Here is a 17,084-nt window from a genome sequence, read left to right as displayed (position 1 = left end):
CCCATGGCACTTTCAATATTCTCCTCCAACACCATAACTCAAAAGCATCAATTCTTCTATGGTCTTCCTTATTCACTGTCCAGCTTTCACATGCATGAGGTGATTGAAAATACCATGACTTGGTTCAGGCACACCTTTGTTCTCAAGCTGACATCTTTGCTCTTTAACACTTGAAAAAGGTCTTGTGCAGCAGATCTGCCTAATGCAATACGCCGTTTGATTTCATGACTTCTGCTTCCATGAGTGTTGATGGTTGATTCAAGAAGAAAGAAGTCCTTAACAACTTCAATCTTTTCTCTGTTGATGAGAATGTTTTTTATTGGTCCAGTGGTGAGGATTTTAGAAGTTTTTTTTTTTTGTTAAGTGCCGTAGAGTCGGTTCCATTTAGGAGGTTAGAAATTCCAATGAGGGTGCTGGCTCTAGAGGAAGGCTGTCTCTCACTGTCAGCTTTGCGGAGAAGTCCTTGATTTTTTTCAGCTTCTATTTCTTGGTTCCTTGGAGATGTTATGTGGTGTAGTATCTATCTTTCCCCATCTCTGCTTGCTGAATCTGCTCTTTCTATAACTCAAAAGAGATCATTTAAGACTTACTCTACACTAATATTGCCTCATTAACAGAACAAAGAAAACCTATTCCAAGATGGGATTACATGTAACTATAGGTATGTTGTTCTTAGGTGTCCTTGAGTCACTTCCAACTCATAGCCACCTTAAGCACAATAGAACAAAACACTGCCCAGTCCTGTACGATCCTTACAATTGTTGTTATGTGTCAGCCCATTGTTGCTGCTACTGTGTCGATCCATCTAGTTGGGGGTCTTACTCTTTTGAGCTGACCCTCCACTTTACCAAGCATAATGTTCTTCCAAGGTCTGATCCCTCCTGACAACATGTCTAAAGTGGAAGAGAAAGTTTTAGCATCCCTGTTTCTAAGAAGCATTCTGACTTCTTCTAAGACTTATATGTTTATTCTTCTGACAGTCCATGGTACTTTAAATATTCTTCGCCATCACCATAGTTCAAGTACATCGATTCTTCTACAGTGTACTGTATTCATTGTCCAATTTTTACATGTATGTGGGGCGAATGAAAATACCATGGCTTGGGTCAGGTGCACCTTAGTCCTCAAACTGAAGCTTTTTCTTGAACACTTTAAAGAGGTCTTGTGCAACAGTTTTCCATAATGCAATACATTAATTTTTTGATTGCTGCTTCCATGAGTGTTGATTATGGATCCTAGCAAAATGAAGTCTGACAACTTCAATCTTTTCTTTGTTTATTATGATGTTACTGGTCCAGTTGTGAGATTTTTCATTTTCTTTACTTTGAAGTGCCATCTATACTGAAGGCTGTGGTCTTTGATCTTCACCATTAAGTATTTTATGTCTTCTTTGCTTTCAGAAAGCAAGGTTGTATCAGCTGTATATCGCAGGTTGTTAATGAGTCTTCCTCCCATCCTGATACCACATTCTTCTTCATATAATCCAACTTCTCAAATTATTTGTTCAGCATTTAGTAAGTATGGTGAAAGAATACATCGCTGGGCATACATTTCCTGATTTTAAACCATTCAGTGTCCCCTTGTTCTGTTCTAACAGCTGCCTCTTGGTCTATGTACACGTTACTCATGAGCACAAGGAAATGTTCTGGAATATAATTTTTCACTATGTTAGATATAGTTTCTTATACTCAACACAACTGAATGCATTTGCATAGCCAATGAAGCACAAGTGAACCTCTTTCTGGTTTTCTCTGCTTTTAATCAAGATCTATCTTACATCATCAATGATATCTCTCATTCTGAATTCAACTTGAATTTCTGACAGCTCCCTATCAATGTACTATTGCAACCATTTTTAAATTACCTTTGGCAAAATTTTACTTGCATGTGATATTAATGACATTGTTCAATGGTTTCTGTATTCTGTGGATCACCTTTCTTTGAAATAGGCATAAATGTGAATCTCTTCGAGTCAGTTGGTCAGGTAGCTGTCTTCCAATTTTTTTTTTTTTTTTTGCATATATAAGTTATTGCCTCTAGTGCTACATCAGCTTGCTGTAACAAATCAATTTTTATTCCATCAATTCCTGGAGCATTGTGTTTTGTCAATGCCTTCAGTGCTGCTTGTGCTTCCTCCTTCAATATCATCAGTTCTTGATCATATGCTATTTCTTGAAATGGTTGAGCATCAACCAATTCTTTTGGTAGAGTGACTCAGTATTCCTTTCATCTTCTTTTGAAAATTCCCACATAATTCAATATTTTATTCATAGAGTTCTTCAATATTTCAAGTCAAGGCTTGGATTTTTTTCTTCACTTCTTTCAGCTTGAGAAATGCTGAACACGTTCTTCCCTTCTGGGTTTCTAACTCAATGTCTTTGCACATTTCATTATAATACTTGACTGTCTTCTTGGACTACCATTTGAAATGTTCTGCTCAACTCTTTTACCTCCTCATTTCTTCCATTTGTTTAGTATCTCTATGCTGGAGAACATGTTTCAGAGACTCTTCTGACATCCATTTTGGTCTTTTCTTTCTTTCTTGTCGTTTTAATGATCCTTTCTCTTTGTTTCCAACTTTCACAATCCATTCACCAAACATGCGATTGTATCTTGATTGCATGTTTGATCAATTTCAGATTGAAAATGTTGAAACATTCTTCAATTTAATCATCACTGACTTTAGTGGCTAGTGTGTAAATTTGTGTTTGTCTTCCTTGTTGTTTTTGTTAAGTGCTGTTGAGTTGGTTCTGGCCCATAGCAACTCTGTATAGGGTTTCCAAGGAGCAGCTGGTGAGCTTGAACTGACAACCTTGTGGTTCAAGCTGACTTTGCAGTCCAGTGCAATAACCCACAGTGCCACACCAGGACACTCTCCCTCTTTCTCTCTCACTCTCTCTATATATCACTATCACTTTCCTCATATTCTCTCACATACTATCTCCCTTGTTTCTCCTTTGGTTAGTTTACTTCATTTATACTGGAAAGAAATAAGAATGAGATTCAGTCTTACAGATCCAATGCAAAGAAGTACACTTTTGAATGACCAGTGGAAAGATGTATTGGAAGAAAATTAGAAGCTAGAGAGGCCCTAGCTCTGGTAGCGCAGTGGTTTGCCAGCTGCTTTCCGGGAGAAAGATGAAACTTGGAAACCCTATACAGGGTTGCCAACTCCACGGCACAGAACCACTACCACCAGTTGTTAAGTGCTGTCGAGTCAATTACAACTCATAACGACCCTATATAGGGTTTCTGAGGAGCAGATGATGGGTCTGAACTGCCAACCTTGCGGTTTAAACTGACCTTGTGATCCAATGCATTATCCTGTAGCACCACACCAGGACTACAACCAGAGAGGCCTTTTTTCTGTCATCAGTAATATCAAAAGATTGTTCTTCCTCTTGGTTGTTTGATGGGCACTTAGTAGCCTTGTCTCTTGCTCAGTCAGTAACTATAAATTAATGTTGAAGTTTAACACACTTCTTAAACTTATATGTATGCCCTTTTATTTATTTTTTGTTCTACTGTTATATCCCTCTTCCTTTCAATTTACTCTCAAATAGTGATCATCATTTATCTGGCGCATCTAAACTGGTGTATCTGGACTCTTAACTCACCATTAAGTAGTCTGTGTATGGGTATAAGTGAAATGAAATAGATAACTCTTCATCTCATAGTCCTTAGGCCATTCTTTTGTCTGATTTGAGGAGATAGGCATCCAGTGAGATGCGGTGCCTCCCTCCATACTTTCCTGTTGAGAACCTACTTCCCATATCATGAAAAAACCAATTCAACTTTAGCTAACATGGTAATGATTTGTGGGGAGCAGCAGACATTCCTCTGTAATTATGTGTGAATTGATGTGTGATTTCCTAATGAGCTTAAGTGAAGAAATCATCGTTTTGTGATAAATGCTTTATATCTTAAAATGCCAGCGACACATATCTAATAAATTCAATCAAACCACTCTCATTTATATAACATTTGCAATTATTACTTAACATGCTGGCTTTCTTTGCTGGTTTACTGCTTTAGGTAATTGCAGAGTATAAAAGTTCCCTTTTCATAAACAAGTCCACAGAAACTCATTATGCTGGAGTTTCTCTTAATGCAGCCATAAATGAGTTCATTCTGAATTGCATTTTGCATGCTGTGCAGGCCAAGACCCCCTTATCAGAAAATGTTGTAGCCATTGAATGAATTTGCTAAATCAGGGACATTTGTCCCCAGAATGAGCTAGGTCACTCTCTGAGACTATAGCTAGGGCAGTTAGCAAGTCCAGACAAACAAGTTGGAAAGAAAATTTTGATGATCAAAATGTGGCTTCTTCTTCATCCAAGAAATAATGAGGCCCAGTGGAATAAAATGATACGATTAGAGTTCATAGTGTAGCAGTGATAGAGTCCAGCACAGAAGACAGCAGAACATATTGAGTAAGGAGATCATACTGGATTCTGATCCTAGATGTGCCACTTACTAACTGTATGGCCTTACACAAACTGCTTAGTCTCTCCAAGTCTCATTTTACTCATCAGTCAAATAAGGATTGTACCTGTTTTGATGATGGTGTTGTGCTGTGAAATCAGTTCCAACTCATAGTGGCCTGTTTCCAAGGTTTCCAAGGCTGTAAGTCTTCACAGGAGCAGAAAATGCCTTCTTTCTCCCATGGAACAGCTGGTAGATTCCAACTGCTGACTTTGGGGTTAGCAGTCCAACTTGTAACCCACTATGCTACCAGATGTTAATGTGCTGGACTGCAAGGTTGACTTGAACTGCAAAGTCGATGGTTCAAGCTCACCAGCTACTCCTTGGAAACCGTATGCAGGGTTGCTAAGAGTTGGAACCCACTCAATGGCACTTAACAACAATGCTACCAGGGATCCTTGGGCTTATTATATTGTTGTTAAGTGCTGTCAAGTTGATTCTGACTCATAGTGATCCTGTATAGGGTTTCTGAGGAGCTACTGGGTGGGTTTGAACTGCTGACCTTATGGTTGATTAGCAGTCCAGTGCTTATCCTATAGCACCACACCAGGATTTCTATGTCTATTACGTTTTTATTGTTAAGTACTCTCAAGTTGGTTTTGTTTCATAGGGAGCTTGCGTAGGGTTTTTGAGGAACAGCTGGTGGGTTTGAATCATTGATCTTGTGGTTAGCATTCCCATGCTTACCCTACAGCACCATGTCAGGACTGCCTATCATAGGGAGGATTAAATGAAGCTACACATGTAAAAGCTCTCGGCATGATGCATGGCACATAATAAATATTCAACAAATTGCAGCGAGTCAAATAATTATTGATGGCTTGAAGCATTGATAAATATTTACAGTACCCAAACTGCCCCCCTTTCCCACAAAAGTGTTTTCTCTAGTGGACAAGATAATGATTTGTTCCATTCGCATAGTTTAAGGATTTGGGTGGGTGGCAAGGATTGAGGATTGTAATGCTCCTGGGATCCCAGGCCATTTCCTGATAGTACTGAGTGCTTTTCCTGAGATTGTGCTAAGTCAGCTTTAGATGACTCCTTTCCACTTGAGATGTGTTAGAATTTGGGGTTTGAGACTCATCAAAATTAGCTCATGTAATTGAAAGTGAAAAGGCATGAGATAGAGCTGGGCCTGAAGAGACAGATTGAGAGAGAGGAGAAGAAACCATACAGAGTGGGAAACAAAACAGCAGCACAGAGACCCCAGAGTTAGTATGAGAGACAGAGAGACTGGTGATTCCTGGGCATTGTTCTTGTTCCAGATGGTTTTTCCAGCTTAGATTCAATCTTTATGCATCGTCTTTAGTAGACCCTCTGTTCCTGGAGGCACCTTGACCATCGTCTCTTCCTATGTGATTATAAAAGACTACCACAAGTTCAGAGTAGGTTATTATAAGCAGAAAGTAGAGGTCAGAATAAACAGGTAAGGTTAAAGGCCGGAGTGATAACTGGCAGCAACATTATGGAACATTGTTAGTTATTCTGCAAGGAACCTTGTAATTCATTTATTTTATAGATAACAGTGCAGACCTTGTATATTGTAATACAATGACTGGTTTCTGAGCATAAATGAATAAAAAGATGTAAGTTCCCAAGGTATTTAATTCTGGTGGAAATGAAAGAACTTCAACTTCCATTCAATAGAGAAGCCTATTGTCTTTTTAGACAATTGGCTTGTTCATTGGTCCTCCAAGGACATAAAATAAAACACATCTAAATGTTTCTTTACGGGAATCTGCACAGATTTTTCAGTGGCTAACATTTTTTCCCTAATAAACTATTTTCAATATTCCTATACATTACTGTTGTTAGTTACCATTGAGTTTGCCCCCAACTGATGGTAAATGTTGGCTCCATCCATGTGCAACACAATGAAACACTGTCTGGTCCTGTGCCATCCCCATGATCTGTTGCAAATCAGACCACTGTAATAGTATTTTCATTGACTGGTTTTCAGAAATATATTGCCAGGCCCCTTTTTGCCTAGTCTGCCTGAGTCTGGAAGCTCAGCTCAACATCATCACTACATACATGCAGTCTTCCAATGACAGATTGATGGTGGCTGCTCATGAGGTGCGTTGGCTAGGAATCAAACCCAGTTCTCTCACATGGAAGTCTAGAATTCTACCACTGAATTGCTAATCCTCCCATATTCCCACAGTCATCACAATAATTCCCATGGTATCCTCCTCGTTGGTTCCACTAAACTATGCACAAAATTGTTGCTAGTTGTTGAATCAGTTTTGACTCATAGGGGCCCTGTATAGGGTTTCCGAGGAGTGACTTTGATTGGACGCTCCTACTGCACCTAAAGGAGCTCTGGGAACGTAGTGGTTACGAATAGGGCTGTGAACCACAAGGTCAGCAGTTCTAAACTACCAGCTGTACCATAAAGATGTACAGGGTTGCTATGAGTCGGAACCGACTCCACAGCACATAACAACAACAACTGTACCTGCAGGAGTCCTGGTGTGGCCCTGTGGGTTATTGCACCAGACTACAAAGCCATTTGAACTGCAAGGTCGGTGGTCCAAGCTCACCAGCCACTCCTCGGAAACCCTATACAGGGTCACTATAGGTCAGAATCGACTCTACGGTACTTAACAACAACAACTGCACCTGAACTAATCAGAACTCCCCAAAGACATTTTCTCATAGAAGGAAAAAAAACTCTCTTATTTGAAAAGTGTTTTGGTGTGGAAAAATTTCAAGTACATGCAAAAGGAGATAGACTAACATAATGAATGCCCATATAACCACCACAAGATCAACTCAAAGTTGCCTAATTTTGAAGCAAATGCAAGATACCATATTATTTCATGCATAAATATTGTGAATATTTCTTAAAGAGAATTCTTTTTAAGCCTAACCAAAATGCTACCATCACAACTAAAAATTAAATTAGTAATAAATATTTAATATGGTTAAATCCCGTAAAGATTTATAGCCTCAGAAACCCTATGCAGAGTCACTATGAGTTGAAACCAACTCCATGGCATACCACCACCACCACCTTTAAATTGGTTTTTAGACCTATAATCTAAGTCAGATTCAGGTTTAGATTTATAGCAATACTTTAAAGGCAGTATTATGTCCCCTTATTGTGTTGTTGTTAAATGCCATGAGTCAGTTCCGATCCATAGCAACTCCATATAGGGTTTCCGAGGAGTGACTGATGAGCTTGAACCACTGATGTTGCATTTCAAATGAACTTACAGTCCAGCGCATTAGCCCGCAGTGCCACACCAGGATTCCGCACATTAGGAGACATGTGATGACATTTTCTGTCCCTTTTTGTGATGTCAGCACTCATTGATGATCATTGCTTAGATCCATTTTATAAGAGTTGTCTTTGTTGTTGTTATGTGCCGTTGAGAGGGTTCTGACTCATAACAACCCTAAATAGGGTTTCCAAGGAGTGAATGGTGGGTTTGAACCACTGACCTTGGGGATGCAAAATGGTGGTGTCCTAATTCTAGAATTCCTTCTTCATTTATTAACTTCCAACTTCTCATTAACTATTTGGTTGTCCTGAGGTACAATTCACATAGGAAACACAAGGTAAATGCTTAATTCAAAATTGTGATTGGTTCCCTAGCATCCACTATATGTGACCAATACGTTTCTTTGTCAATTATTACTTTGAACTATTGAATTTAGACATATTTGATGTTTTTCAATCCATTTCAGTTGTTATTTTTGTTGATGATCATATTGCTCAGACTTTAACTACAGGGATACTTTTCAAGTTGAATTTTGAGCTTCTTTAACACAACTACGGTGGTCCTTGATGTCTTTCTTGCTGTCTGATCTCACATATGTTTCAGGCTCATCTTGTATACTACATGCATGAGACTTTGAATCAACTTTTTCTTCAGGAAACCTGGTTCCTTTTAGTAGAAATGGTATTGAAAGACTACAATCTGGACACTAGGGAGGCTCATTGGTACACAACTGATTTTTGTTCCTGGATCTTTTCTGTGTCAATATGTATTTAAAAAAATACATAAAATATATCTTGTATTTATGCTGACGCTTCTAATGACAGTTCAGGACTATGGGATTTTTACTGAATTTTACATGTGATCCGTGAACGAGCTGTAAATGTCTTTTCTGGTTTGTCATTACTCCCTCTCTTCCTTTCCGTTTTCACCCTCTCCTCTCTTTCTGTTATGCTTACGGTGCTTTCTGTTTTCTTTTATGCCATCATTTTAGTTTTAAGTAGTTAAATTAATCAGTCTTTTCATTATTGCCTCTGAATTTTGAGTTACTTACATGTTATAAGAAAATTCATCCAGACTCTATTCTAGTGCTTGCATTGGTAGTGGTGGTCGTTATGTCACATGGAGTTAGTTCTGACTCATAGAGACACTGTGTAGGGTTTCTGAGACTGGAAATCTTTATGGGAACAGAAAGCTTCACTTTTCTCCCATAAAGCAACTGGTAGATTTGAACTGCTGCCCTGGTGGTTAGCAGCCCAGTTTGTAATCTACTATGCTACCAGAGTTCCAGTGCTTGCATTACTGTTTTTATTTATATTTAAATTTTGGATCCATTTAAAGTTTATCTCACTTTATCTGTACTGAGGAATGGATCCAGTTTTATCTTTTTCCATGTGGAAAATGTTCCTCAGTTATCCCAATATCACTCATTAAAAAGTCAGTCGTTTCCCTCTTGACGTGAGAAGCTACCTTCATCAGATATTGCATTTCCATATATGTTGTTGTTGTTGTTGTTATGTGCCATGGAGTCGGTTCCGACTCATAGCTTTATGGGAGCAGAAAGCCTCATCTTTCTCCTGCAGAACAGCTGGTAGTTTCGAACTGCTGACCTTGCGGTTCGCAGCCCGATTTGTAACCCCTACGCTACCAGAGCTCCTTTCCATACATGATTGGACCTATTTATATACCACTGGTTTTTCTGTCTGTGTGCCAATATTACTGCTTTATTAAAAAGGCTTTGTAATAGACTCTTACTTTTCTGAAATTTCTAGACTACTCTTACTAAAATATTTATCTCCTAATAATATCCTAGAACAAGGGGATACTGAGTGGTTTAAAATCAGGAAAGGTATGTGTCAGGGTTGTATCCTTTCACCATATTTATTCAATCTATATACTGAACAAATAATCCAAGACACTGGACTCTAGAAAAAAAGAAGACAACATCAGGTCTGGAGGAGGTTCATCAATGACCCATGATATGCAGATGACACAACCTTGTTTGCTGGAAGTGAAGAGACTTAAAACATTTACTGATGAAGATCAGAGTCTACAGTTTTAAGTATGGATTGATTGCATCTTAATATAAAGAAAACAAAGATCCTTCCAACTAGACCAATAAACAATGTCATCATAAGTAGAGAAAAGTTTGACATCAGGGATTTCATTTTACTTGGATCTACAATCAGTGCGCATGCAAACAGCAACTAAAATCAAATGACATATTTTGCATTGGGCAAACCTGTTGCAAAAAACCTCTATAATGTGTTCAAGAGCAAAGATGTCACTTTGAGGACTAAGGTGCATCTGACCCAAGCCATGATATTTTTAATTGTCTCGTATGCAGGTGTAAGTTGGACAGTGAATAAGGAAGACTGGAGAACTGATGCATTTGGATTGTGGTGTTGGCAAAGAATGTTGAAAAGCTCTGTGAACTGTCAGAAGAACAAATAAATATGTCTTGGAAGAAGAGCAGCTGGAATGTTCCTTAGAATAGAGGAAGGCAAGACTTCATCTGACTTTGGTCATGTTCTCAGGAGGTACTGTCTCTGAAAAAGGACATCATGCTTGGTAAAGGAGAGGGTCATAGAAAACGAGGAAGACCCTTAACAGGATAGATTGACACAGTGACTGCAACAGTGGGCCCCAATATAATGATCTGGGGGATGGTGCAGAACCAGGCAGAGTCCTGGTGTGGCACTGTGGGATAGAGCACTGGTCTGCAAGCTCAGTTTGAATCACAAAATCAGCAGTTCAAACTCAGTGGCTTCTCCTTGGAAACCCTAACCAGGATCACTATGAGCACTTCACAACAAAAACAGGCAGAACCACACAGTTTTTTGTTCTGTTGTACATAGGGTCGCTATCAGTTGAAACTTACTTGAGGATACCTAAGAACAACTATACAACTATACCTGCTTTCTAACATGCCACCTTGTTGATTTGGCAAATGGAGTTGTGGAAAGTCGTGAGTGGGCCTTCCTTCCTCTTAGAAGAAGAATCAGCAAATTATGGTCCACAGGACACATTTATTTTGTAAAATAAAATTTCACTAAAGAGTATCTATGGCCACTCACCTATGTGTTGTTTATGGATGCTTTTACACTATGATGGGAGAGCTGAGTAGTTGTAATAAAGACTGTATAACCCATCATGCATGAAATATTAAAACATTTTCTTTACAGAAAAAGTTTTCTGACCTCTGCCTTAAGATAGCATATTGGCACCCAGTAAGAGGTTTTCTAGAAGTAATACTAAACCTCATACAAGACCAGCTACATAATTTCATGGCCCATAAAAGGAAAATGCTGGTCTCCATGTTAAAACAAAACAAAACTCAGAAAAAAGTAGTGTTAAAGATACTAAAATACAAAGCTTTTCTCTGTGGTTTCTCTACTGACTTATTTTGCTCTTGTTTGCTATTTAATACTACCTGCAAAGTTGTTTTGGAATGCAGGTCAGCAGTTCAAGCTCACCAGCCGCTCTTGGAACTCACTCAACAACAACAACAAAGTCAAGAAAAATTAAAAAATTTAAAATATAGCATGAATTTTACCATTCACCTTTGCATTTTGCAATGCCAGTTTTAAACACAAATAGAAGAGGATTTGAATTGTATGCAGGATGACTGGAAGGGCAGAGTCCTTGGGTAGTGCAAATGGTTAAATAAGCTCAGCTGCTAACCAAAAAGTTGAAGGTCTGAATCAACTTAAAAGTACTTTAAGGAGCTCTGGTAGCGTAGTGGTTACGAATTGGGCTGCGAACCGCAAGGTAAGCAGTTCGAAACTACCAGATGCTCTGAGGGAGAAAGATGAGGCTTTCTGCTCCTGTAAAGATTTACAGCCTCGGAAACCCTGTACAAGGTCACTATGAGTCGGAACCGACTCCACGGCACATAACAACAGCAAAAGTAATTTGGGAAGAAGGCCTGACGATCGATTTCAGCCATTGAAAATGCTATGGAACACAGTCTACTCTGGTACATGGGGTCACCGTGAATCTGAATTGACTCAACGGGAACAGTTTGAGTTTGGTTTGGTATTTTGAGGCGTGTTCCAGGAGGGTATTTCAAACTAGCCAAAAGAGGTAAACAAAAGCCAAACTCAGAAAAGTTGGAAGGAGAAAGAGAGGGTCCTCCAGGTATAGAGTGGGTCTGGGGAGCATTCCTTCAGTACAGGGCAGACCCTCACAGAAGACCCAGGGCTTGATGGCTCTCTCACTTTGTACCCCCTTCCCCACCTCCTGCCCTATCGCCAATGACTACACACAAATTAATAGGTTCACATGCTATTTTCAGGCCAGGGCCAGAGAAGTTGAGACAGGCATTTACCCTTGCTGCGGGCTCACACCTCATGCAAGGTCTTATGGAGTAATACAGCTTCTGTACTAGACAGCTCAGTCCTCTTATTAGATGTGGACAAGAGGCCTCCCAGCTAGTTCCCTACAGAGCTGCCAACCCATTGGGGTTGGAGGGCAAGGGAGTCTCAGGCAGGAGTAAAGGTGATAAGTGCCTGTCCTAGGTGGTAAGGAGGTAGCAGGGGACAGGACCCAGTAAGAGCCCTTGATACATGCACTAGTATCCCATTGGACTCACTGACAAAACACAAAATCAATGATAAATTATTAAGGAGTTGAAGATGGTGACCACATAACATTGAACTCCAGGTGTAGGGTCTTTCTGAGCCCAGGGCCTCATGTAATTGCACTGCTGGTGTGCCATGAAGCTAGCTGCAGGTTCAAGTAAGGATTGTGATGGTGGGAATTACTGTCAACACCACAGCTTGAAGGGAATGATTAAGGAATATAGATCTTTTAAGGAGCTCTGTAGATGTGTGTTGTGGTTAAATGCTGTCAAGTTGGTTCTGACTCACAGTGACCCTGTATAGGATTTCCAAGGAGCAAACTGGTGGTTTTGAACCACTGACATTATGGTTAACTGTCCAGTGCTTTTCCTACAGTGCCACACCATGATTCATGCAGATGTATTGTTGTGTGCTGTTGAGTTGATTCTGACTCATTGATCCTATATAGGGTTTCTAAGGAGTGCCTAAATTTCATCTCTCATACTTCGGACATATTGTCAGGAGGGACCAGTCGCTGGAGAAGGATATTATGTTTAGTAAGGTGGAGGGTCAGAGAAAAAGAGGAAGACTCCCAGCGAGATGGATTGGCAAAGTGGCAGCATCAATGGGCTCAAGCATGGCAACAATAGTGAGGTTGGCCCAGGATCGGGCAGTGTTTCGTTCTGCTGTGCATAAGGTCGCTATGATTTGTTACCGACTCGATGGCACCTAACATCAACAACAAGGGTTGGCTGGTGGGTTTGAACTACTGACCTCTTGGTTAGCAGTCAAGTACTTATTCTACAGTGCCACACCAGGACTCCTGCAGTTGTGTGGTGCCTCTTCAATGACACCTTGCCCCAAACCCGAACCCAAACCAAGCCCACTGCTATCAAATCAAGTCCCACTCATAGTGACCTTGTATAAGGTTTCAGAGACTGAATCTTTATGGGAACAGATAGCCTCATCTTTCTCCCAAGGAGACCCTTGGGTTTGAACTGCTGATCTTTTAGATAGCAGCCCAGTGTCTAACCATAGCTCTTTGACATGGTGTTGTTGTTAAGTGCCCGTTCTGACTCAATGAGGTTAGCATTCCAGTGCTTCTTCTATAGCGCCACACCAGGACATGTACCATCTGCTTAAATCCTACCTTTTATTTTGTCTTTTAAAACTTGACCTTCTATACCTCTGAGTGAACCTTAACGCAAGCTTGCAATGATGCATCATTGGCTCTTCTGTGGGCACTGGAGCCTCAGGGACCTGCCTGGGATCACATTCAAAGCTCCCTCCATCCGCAGTGAGGATTTGGTTTCTAGCCCGCATAGTTTGGCATTACCAAGAAAATGTTCCAGAGAGAAAAACAACTGAGGCATTATTTTTCTTTGTTTCTGCAAAACAACTTTGGTTTATTTTCTCCCATTTGAGGCTTTGTTTTCACCTATGCAAATGTGATTCTTCTTTCAGCACTGGAGAAGGGTCTTCAATAACATAATTACTTCTCCAATCATCTACTTGGCTACTGGAAATCATCTTTTTTAGTGAAGTTGACTCCAGTTGTTGGAGCTCTATACAGACCCCCAATAATGAGCAAGCTTCTTTTCTTAACATGATAATTATTCTCTGAAGAGAGCATTGTTTTAAAAAAGGAATTTAATTGGATATTAAATCTGCAATTGAAAGATTAAATTACCAAATAAACAAACATATCAATCTAATAGGTCTTTGAAAACATCAGGCATTCCACTCCAGTTTTTGTTAAATGCAAATGCATGCAGATATTCTCTGCCCATTTTGCGGTGCTTTGTAGCTCTCAACCTGAATCCTTTCCTGGGCTGGTTCCAAAGGAAATCATCTCAAGAGGCTGAGTAAGTTCAGGATTCTGTGAGCACTGGCCCCAAAATAACCTTTTGCTTAAAGACTTTACCTGTATAAATGAAATTCAAGAAATGTTGAGAAACCATTTTGAAATGAATAATACCAAAGCAATTCCAAGGGGTGTAATTTGGGATGCATCAAAGGTGGTGGTTAGAGAATACATTCGCCTCAACTGTAAGTTTAAAGGAAATCAAAGATCAAAACAGGTACATGTTCAAGAAGGAAATTAAGAAATAAGACGTACATCACAGCTATATAAAAATCCCAAATGATTTTCCAGAAAATTATTTCAAGGCAAAGTAATATCCTTTTTAATAGAAAAGAATGTGACACTCCTACCCCAACTCCAAGTTTATAAATCAGGCTTACCGGGAATAGGAAATAAAGATGAGGAGCTCTTCAACTTTACATTTTAAAAAGGTACAAGAAAGCAAAGATGTCTTCCTCCCTAAAATAAGTACCCATATGGGAGAATAGTAATACAATCATGGTATGAGGGTCTTTTTAAACACAGATCCCTGGAGCTGGGAGACATAAAAGAAATATGCATTACCACTAACCACAATGTTTTAATCAGCCGAGCTAGATAGACTCAGTACAGAACCAGCCATAGTGCAAGTGTTTCTGTGGGGAATCAAGGTGGGGAGATTAGGCAGAAAGTGAATGATGATTCCTTTTTCTGTCTTCACCTTTTATGAAATCCTTGAAAGTATATTAGATGGATACCTGAAGGAAAAATTTTAATATCATTGACAGTTTATCAAGCAGCCATGGTTATCTCTAAATCAGATAAAATTTTAACACGTTATTTTCCAGGTTTTAAAACTTGGTACTAAAACTTTCTTAAGGACTTTATTCAGGAATAAAAATTCACTGGAATACATATATATAGGAGTCCTGGTGTGGTGCTGTAAGATAAGCACTTGACTGCAAGGTCAGTTTGAACACAAGGTTGGCGTTCAAACTCACTAGCTGCTCCTTGGAAACCCTATACAGGGTCACTGTGAATCAGAACTGACTTGACTGCACTTAACAACAAGTCTGCCTTTAAGTCCTGTCAAGTCAGTTTCTACTCATAGCAACCCTGTGTAGGATTTCAGAGGAGCAACTGGTGAATTGCTGATGAAGCCTTCATCTTCCTTTACTGAATTTCTTTATCCATCTTTTATTTATTATGTCATACATGGTAAAGTGGAGGGTCAGCGAAAAAGAAGAAGTATTCAACAAGATGGATTGACACAGTGGCAGCAATAATGGGCTCAAACATAATGATTTTGGGGATGGTACATGGCTGGGCAGTATTTCATTCTGTTGTGCATAGGGTACTATGAGTTGGAAACGACTCAGTGGTGCCTAACAATAACAACAGCTCATTATGTGATGTGACAGCATTTTGACAGGATAGGATGACCAAGTCTGGAAACAAGAATAACATTTGTTTGAAGTATAGAAAATTTGTACTTGTATTTTATGATTTTTAAGGAATTTTTGCTATCTTGTAGATATAATTATTGGGAGGATGGTCTGATAAAATCCATAATGATCACCACCTGGTTGCCTAATCAGGCGTCTTGGGCCTAGAACACTCCTGATAATGGAGCCTGAGAACTCATCCTCCCTCTGTCCTGGTTGGTTCTTCTATCGCGGAAATGTCTTCCCAATATGGGCCTGATAAGCACGTCTTTATTCTACTTATGCATACAGCATCATATGACACATGGTCAACTCCATTGTTCTATCTGCTTCTGGTGGGGAGGGAATTAATTCCTTCTAAAGCAAAACAAGAGGGGTGTATACAGAATGCCAGTCCTGTGTAGCTGTGTGGGATGAATGAGGATCCAGTGCCCACTATTGGAGCGGCCCTTGCTCTGTCTCTTCTCTGTGTGAGTGAAGTGTTGTTCCATCTAATGCCCGAGTATAATTCATGTCTTTCTTGGTGATGTCAGGCCTAGAGTTGATAAAAAGGGTAACAATGATTAATTATGGCCAAAAAAGAGCCCTTGTCTTTTAGAGGGATGGATTGAAATATTTACTAATATAATGATATAATTTTTAAATTTGCTTCAAAAATGTTACAGAACATGGATAAGTGTGTAGGGACCTAGATGAAATAAGATTGACCAACTGCTGTTGAAATTAGTAATGGGCACACAGGAATTCATCATACTAGTGCCTACTTTTGTCTGTGTTTGAAATAAGACATGTGTCTCAAATCTATTGGAGTGGGTGCCTACAGCAATATGAATAGGAGCCAAGATGAAGGGAAAAAAAAATTAGTGAACACTTTTCCTAAACAAAGGAGGGAATGGGAATAGATCAATGTAATGGTGTGGGTACCATTGCTTCAACTCCAAGCACCTTGGTTCAAAAAGGAAATAGGGCAAAGATGGTCTTGGTTGACCACACACTTTTCCCTAGGTCAGAGCAAGAATTGTTGTGAGCACCAGTGCCAGATCCTTCTGCTTCCTGCACCTAACATACTAAAAGGAGATAACACCTAACTCCACATCAAGCTGCTGCCACAGTAGGACACAGAGAACGGATGGGAGGTTGTTGTTTTTATACAGTGTTCCCCAAAACTATATGCCATCTCAGCTAGGCCATGATTCTCAGTATTATGTAATTTTTCTCCATTTTGTGAGTTGATGAAACTATCCTGTGTTGCAATTCCTGACCTCTATGATGCCAATGAGGCAGAATTACAGGCAGTTATGTTAATAAGGCAGGACCCAGTCTACAGGATTAGATAGTCCAGGGCAGTGATTACTTCACATAATTCTTCTATCCATAATCTTTTTAAACTCCCACTAAGTGATTTTTTCCTGATGGGTCTGGATAAGAAAAAGTGGGGGGAAATGCTGATTGAATATATGATTCAGTTGCAAATGATTGTTAACAGAAGTGATTGGTCAATTTTTCCATCCTGCTGGATATAAAC

This window comes from Chrysochloris asiatica, unplaced genomic scaffold (assembly GCF_000296735.1).
Source record: "Chrysochloris asiatica unplaced genomic scaffold, ChrAsi1.0 scaffold00329, whole genome shotgun sequence".
Taxonomy (NCBI): domain Eukaryota; kingdom Metazoa; phylum Chordata; class Mammalia; order Afrosoricida; family Chrysochloridae; genus Chrysochloris; species Chrysochloris asiatica.
Note: the sequence above shows the minus strand (reverse complement) of the source record.